Source organism: Theropithecus gelada, chromosome 1, assembly GCF_003255815.1.
Source record: "Theropithecus gelada isolate Dixy chromosome 1, Tgel_1.0, whole genome shotgun sequence".
Classification (NCBI taxonomy): Eukaryota; Metazoa; Chordata; class Mammalia; order Primates; family Cercopithecidae; genus Theropithecus; species Theropithecus gelada.
In genome coordinates this window covers 63,908,392-63,914,951 of record NC_037668.1, presented here as the reverse complement: position 1 = coordinate 63,914,951, position 6,560 = coordinate 63,908,392, and the positions used below count along the sequence as shown (strand labels likewise).

General features: G+C 48.8%; 1 protein-coding gene across 3 annotated transcripts in view; it reads right to left on the bottom strand.

Moving 5' to 3' along the window:
* Nucleotides 1-2,177, bottom strand: part of THRAP3 (thyroid hormone receptor associated protein 3) — an 89,451-nt gene extending 87,274 nt beyond the window's left edge. For 2 of the 3 annotated variants that reach the window (XM_025382866.1, XM_025382882.1), the window contains exon 1: nt 1,975-2,177. The gene's annotated coding sequence lies outside the window, so the exon portion shown is untranslated. Of the gene's footprint in view, nt 1-1,371; nt 1,505-1,974 lie in introns of all 3 variants that reach the window. The other variant, XM_025382872.1, reaches the window with a different exon arrangement.
* Nucleotides 2,178-6,560: the final 4,383 nt, after the last annotated feature.

Here is a 6,560-nt window from a genome sequence, read left to right as displayed (position 1 = left end):
TCAAAAAAAAAAAAAAAAAAAAAAATACAAAAAACTAGCCGGGCAAGGTGGCGGGCGCCTGTAGTCCCAGCTACTCGGGAGGCTGAGGCAGGAGAATGGCGTGAACCCGGGAGGCGGAGCTTGCAGTGAGCTGAGATCTGGCCACTGCACTCCAGCCTGGGCGACCGAGCGAGACTCCGTCTCAAAAAAATAAATAAATAAATAAATAAATCGTAGGTCTGTGTGCCCTCCCAGTAATCATCATTCCCCATCTCTGTGTTCATCTCAGAAATATTCCAAGCTTCCTCCCTCCAATTCCTCAGAACAAAACAGATCACACTTTTTGTAATCCATATTTTACAGGCTAAACCAAATTCAAAAGTACCTATATACTTGGTATTACATAAATACACTAAGGTGGTACTACTACTACCACCACCACTGCTAAAACTGAACTGTATCTAGGCTACAAAACTAAAAACATCAACCTCCAAAACTGGAGAGCTTTCTCTGGTGCTAAAAGGTTTAAAAAACAAAGAGATGGAATTACACTGGATATAGAGCTTTTTAATCAAATCACTTATTAAAGAAACCTCAATACAACTCTCTTACAAAATGCAATTAAACCCAAATGGTGGCAGTAAAACTTATCATTTACGTATGAACACTAGTTCACAAAATACATGTCCCGGCAAAGAACAAACTGAGCCCGATTTGCTCCACAAGTTGTTCATGGCAGCCACCGGTTTTGGCTATTTAACAAGCTTCTAAATCCTAATACACACGTCAGGCTGTCTAGAATAACAGGACAGACTACAACAGTACTTCCACAAACGAAAAAAGTCAGGGTCATCTGAAAGACAAGAAAAACAATGGTGTGATATATGCCTTACCTCTCTGGGCGCACACTCTAAAAGAAAACATATAAATGATGATAGTTGTAACAGTGGCTAAGTGAGTTTTATTTTGTCTCATTTAGTTTCCACAATAACCCTGTAAAGGGGTCACTGCTACTCACTGCTGTTTTTCACTGCTGTTTTAGTGATAAGAAAACTGAGGCACCTGGAAATGAAGACTCTTGACCTCAGATCAAAAGATAGCAGGGCCAAGATTTGAACCCAGGCTGACTAGTTCAGAACACTTCCGTTATGCTCCCCACAGAAGCTTCACTGCCTCTCTCCTGCCAGGTCCTTCTACACTCTCAAAGGCTTTCCCTTCAATCCAATTAACAAATTCCCCATAAACCCTGTACTGCCACTGATGGCTTCCAACTTCTGTGCACCACTGCTGCTCCCCAGCTTCTGCTGCCATGCTCCACCCCTAAGATTTGAAAAGTCAAAGACAAAAGTTGATAAAAGTTTCTTAGGCGCTAAGAGAAGCAAAATAAGTCACCTCATATAAGCAGAACTCACGCCGACTGCCACTGGAATGCAAGCCAGCCTCAGCTCCAGCCCAAGAAAAAAAGTAAGAACTCTAATATTCCCGTAGGAGACAAATTTGGACTATCCCTTTTTTGGCCACCAGGCTGGAAAGAACGGAAGCGATACTAACATTTACTGAGTGGCAGCCACATGCGCCCTAGGAGAAGACAGAACCAGGCCAATGGGGACTGGATGGGGGGAAGGGCACACAGGAGTTCCGGGAAAATAAATCCAAATAATGGGGTTCATACGACCAAAAGGCAAAGAGTAGGGAGTGACCGCCCCCAGGCCGACTGCAAGAAAAAGTGGCGCTAAGAGCTGCTCTGGAGAGAAGGCGACCCAGAGCCTCGGGAGCTAGGCCAGGGCTAGGGCCAGGGGAAGCCCTGAAGGGCGGGGAGGGGGAGGAGCCGGAGAGAGTGGAGCCCGCTCAGAAGAGGCCAGGGTGTAAGCGCGGGGGAGCGACTCCGCGCCAGGCCTTCCCCGAGCCCTTGACCCAGCTGGGGAAAAAAGATAAGAGATGAAACCACTGGAGCCGGTTAAGCTGCCCTAACTTCCATCAGAGGCGCTCACTCACCTGGGCCTACCACAGCGATCGCAGCTGCAGCTCGCAACGGCACAACCAGCCCGAACCTCGCCCCCGCCCCACAGCGCGCCCAGCGTCTCCGCTCTCCGACGATGGCGACGGCGTAGACCCGCTGCCTCCTGGGAAATGTAGTCCTACGCCCGCCTCTCCTGGCCGACTTGGCTGCCACCGGAACTACCTTTCCCAAAAGACAAGGCGAGCGTTGGGCCCGCCGCTTTGCGTCACGCGCTCGGTTGTCGGCAGTCACGTGGATTGCTCGGGTCCATTCCCCTCCCCCCGCCTGGGTGGCCCGGAGATGGAGGAGGGCGGTGAACGGAAGGGGCGGGGGCGTTGCTGACGCCACTACCCCCACCATTTTGGAACCGGCCTGCAGGGAGAGTCTGAGCCCCACCCACTCCGGGCCAGCTTACCTGGTCGGAAAGCTTCCGAGTTGGGAGTTTGCCGGTTTTCGGTCTCTGCTGTACCCCCTTCCGCTTTGTGACCTTGAGCAAATTCATCCCTCCTCTCTAAACCTGTTTCCTCCCCTTTGAAATGAGACTCCTAATTTCCACCCCACAGCATTTTTGCGAGGCTCCGACAAAGTAAGGCACAGGAAAGCCTCAAGCACCCTGAAGGCGCAACGCAAATGGAGGGGTTGGTTTGGTTTCGTTTTTTAAAATTTTCATTGTGCGCCCTCATTCGGAGACCCAGAAGCCGCCGCTCCCCAGCCCTCCTTCTGTAACTATGATTTTCTGACTAGCCTCCTGGGAAGCTTGTTAAAATGGATGCTACTTGGGTATTGAACCCGAAGTTTACTGGGGAGTGTATGCCTGCAATCTACATTTTAAACCAACCTGTCGGGTGATTCTTACCCACCTACAAGTTTGAGAATCCCAGCGTTTATCAGTTTTGCACAGGCTGGTTTCCTCCGGAATTTCTGCGCTAGTGCCTTTGAACATTTAAGACCCATCTCATATGTCACCTGTGATGCTTTCAAAGTTGACTAGCTCCTCCCTGTGCTTGTGTTCCCACTGTAAGTTTGCCTCTTACTCTATAAGTATCAGGGCCTTCCCCGACCAGACTGAGCTCTCTGAGAGCCGAGATCAGTTTTGATGGATTTCTGCACCTCCAGAGAAAAGTAGACAAAGTACACATCAATGAATAAAGAAATCCAATGCTCTTCCTAAGAGAAAAGCTGCAAGGCTCAACTCAAGTCGCAGACCACAGCACATCAGCCCTTGCCCTCAGTGGTTTCGGCAGCATTCTTTCCACACGGCTTACTCTTTCTCCTTTGAGCACTTCCTGTGGTCCACGTACTGCGTAGTGCTTCTTAAAACGTTCTAATTTAATTGTTTTTTGTTTTTTGTTTTTTTGAGATTCCCCCTATGTGGCCCCGGGTTGAGCGCAGTGGTGCGATCTCGGCTCACTGCAACCTCTGCCTCCCAGGTTCAAGCGATTCTCCTGCCTCAGCCTCATGAGTAGCTGATTTTAGGGCCATATGCGACCACCCGGCTAATTGTTGTACTTTTTGTGGAAACGGGGTTTCGCCATGTTGGCCAAGGTGATCTCCGACTCCTGACCTCAAGTGATCCACCTGCCTCGGCCTCCCAAAGTACTGGGATTTCAGGCTGGAGCCACGGGGCTGAGTCAATTTAATTTTAAATTCAAAGACTTTCTGGGTATCTACTGTAATACCATGCCCAGTGTAAAATACTGGGAACATGGTAGTAAACTAGATGGATACCAAAATACCTACTTTGCTCCCCTTTTAAGAAATACAGGCAAGGCCAGGCGCGGTGGCTCACGCCTGTAATCCCAGCACTTTGGGAGGCCGAGACAGGCAGATCACGAGGTCAGGAGATCGAGACCATCCTGGCTAACACGGTGAAACCCCGTCTCTACTAAAAATACATTTTAAAAAATGAGCCGGGCGTGGTGGCGGGCGGCTGTAGTCCCAGCTACACGGGAGGCTGAAGCAGGAGAATGGTGTGAACCCGGGAAGCGGAGCTTGCAGTGAGTGGAGATCGCGCCACTGCACTCCAGCCTGGGCGACAGAGCAAGACTCCATCTCAAAAAAAAAAAAAAAAAAAAAAAGAGAAATACAGGCATATGCTAGGAACGGTGGATCACCGTTTAGGAGAATGCTGTGACTGATCTGATCCTCTTTCTAGGCCACAAAAAACTTTCTCCATATCAGCAATAAGGCGGTTTTGCCTTCTTATCATTCATTTATTTCCTGGAGTTGCACTTTTTCTTTCTTTCTTTTTCTTTTTTTTTTTTTTGAGACGGAGCCTTGCTCTGTTGCCCAGGCTAGAGTGCAGTGGCGCGATCTGAGCTCACTGCCACCTCCGCCTCCCACGTTCAAGCAGTTCTCCTGCTTCAGCCTTCCAAGTAGCTGGGATTACAGGCGCCCGCCACTGTGCTTGGCTAATTTTAGTATTTTTAGTAGAGACAGGGTTTCACCATCTTGGCCACGCTGGTCTCAAACTCCTGACCTCGTGATCCACCCGCCCCTGCCTCCCAAAATGCTGGGATTACAGGCGTGAGCTACCACGCCCGGGCTGGAGTTGCACTTTTAATTTCTTTTTTTTTGTTTTTGTTTTTGTTTTTGTTTCTTTGAGATGGAGTCCCGCTCTGTCTCCCAGACTGGAGTGCAGCGGAGAGATCTCAGCTCACTGCAACCTCTGCCTCCCGGGTTCACGCCATTCTCCTGCCTCAGCCTCCCGAGTAGCTGGGATTACAGGCGTGTGCCCCCAAGCCCAGCTAATTTGTTTTGCATTTTTAGTAGAGACGGGGTTTCACCGTGTTAGCCAGGATGGTCTCGATCTCCTGACCTCGTGATCCACCCGCCTCGGCCTCCCAAAGTGCTGGGATTACAGGCGTGAGCCACCATGCCTGGCATTTTTTTTTTCTGTTTTTGAGACGGAGTCTGGCTCTGTCGCCCAGGCTGGAGTGCAGTGGCACAATCTGGGCTCACTGCAAGCTCCGCCTCCTGGGTTCATGCCGTTCTGCTGCCTCAGCCTCCGGAGTAGCTGGGACTACAGGCGCCCGCTACCACGCCCTGCTAATTTTTTTTTTTTTTTTTTTTTTTTTTTTATTTTTTAGTAGAGACGCGGTTTCACCATGTTAGCCAGGATAGTCTCAATCTCCTGATCTCGTGATCTGCCCACCTCAGCCTCCCAAAGTGCTGGGATTACAGGCGTGCGCCACCATACCTGGCCCTTTTTTTTTTTTTTTTTTTGAGACAGAGTTTTGCTGTGTTGCCCAGGTTGGAGTGCAGTGACGCAGTATCTGCTCACTGCAGGCTCTGCCTCCTGATTTCAAGCGATTCTCCTGCCTCAGCCTCCCAAGTAGCTGGGACTGCAGGCGCCTGCCACCACACCTGGCTAATTTTTGTATTTTTTTTTTAGTAGAGACAGGGTTTCACCATGTTAGCCAGGCTGGTCTCAAACTCCTTACCTGAAGTGATCCACCCACTTCGGCCTCCCAAAGTGCTGGGATTACAGGTGTGAGCCACTGTGCCTGTCCTAATTTCCTTCAAGAACTTTTTCTTTGCATTTGCAAGTTGGCTAATTGACACAAGAGGCCTAGCTTTCTGCCTGTCTAGGCTTTTGACATCCCTTCCTCACTAAGCTTAATCATTTCTAGCTTTTGATTTAAAGTGAGAGACATGAACAGTTAGAGGCCATTGTAGGATTTTATAGGGTTATTAATTGACCTGTTGTCAATATTGTTGTGTCTCAGGCAACAGGGAACGGGGAGACTGGAGGAGAAGGAGAGAAACGGAATGGCCAGTTGGTGGAGCAGTCAGTACGCACACAACACTTACTAAGTTCACACAACAGTTATTAAATTCACTTACTGGCCGGGCGCGGTGGCTCAAGCCTGTAATCCCAGCACTTTGGGAGGCCGAGATGGGCGGATCACGAGGTCAGGAGATCGAGACCATCCTGGCTAACACGGTGAAACCCCGTCTCTACTAAAAATACAAAAAACTAGCCGGGCGAGGTGGCAGGCGCCTGTAGTCCCAGCTACTCGGGAGGCTGAGGCAGGAGAATGGCGTGAACCCGGGAGGCGGAGCTTGCAGTGAGCTGAGATCCGGCCACTGTACTCCAGCCTGGGCGGCAGAGCAAGACTCCGTCTCAAAAAAAATAAATAAATAAATAAAATTAAAAAAAATAAAAATAAATAAATAAATAAATTCACTTACTAAGTTCATGGGTGCAGTATGTGGCACTGCCAAACAATTACAATAGTAACATAACTGATGTTAATTGATAGGAATATCGCTGATCACTATAACAGGTATAATAATAATGAAAAAGTTTGAAATATTGCAAGAATTACCAAAATGTGACAGGGACACAAAGTGAGCACATGCCTTTGGAAAAATGGTGCCAATAGAGTTGCTTGACACGGGTTGCCACAAACTCGCAGTTTATAAGAAACAATGCCATATCTACAAATCACAGTAAAACAAGATCTATCTTGGATCTGTTCTAACCTCTCTACCAATCTCTGCCCCTTCCCTGGCTCAGAAACTTACCCCAATGTTCCAGTCTCTGTCCTCTCCTCTCATTCAGCCTCTCTCCCTGAGT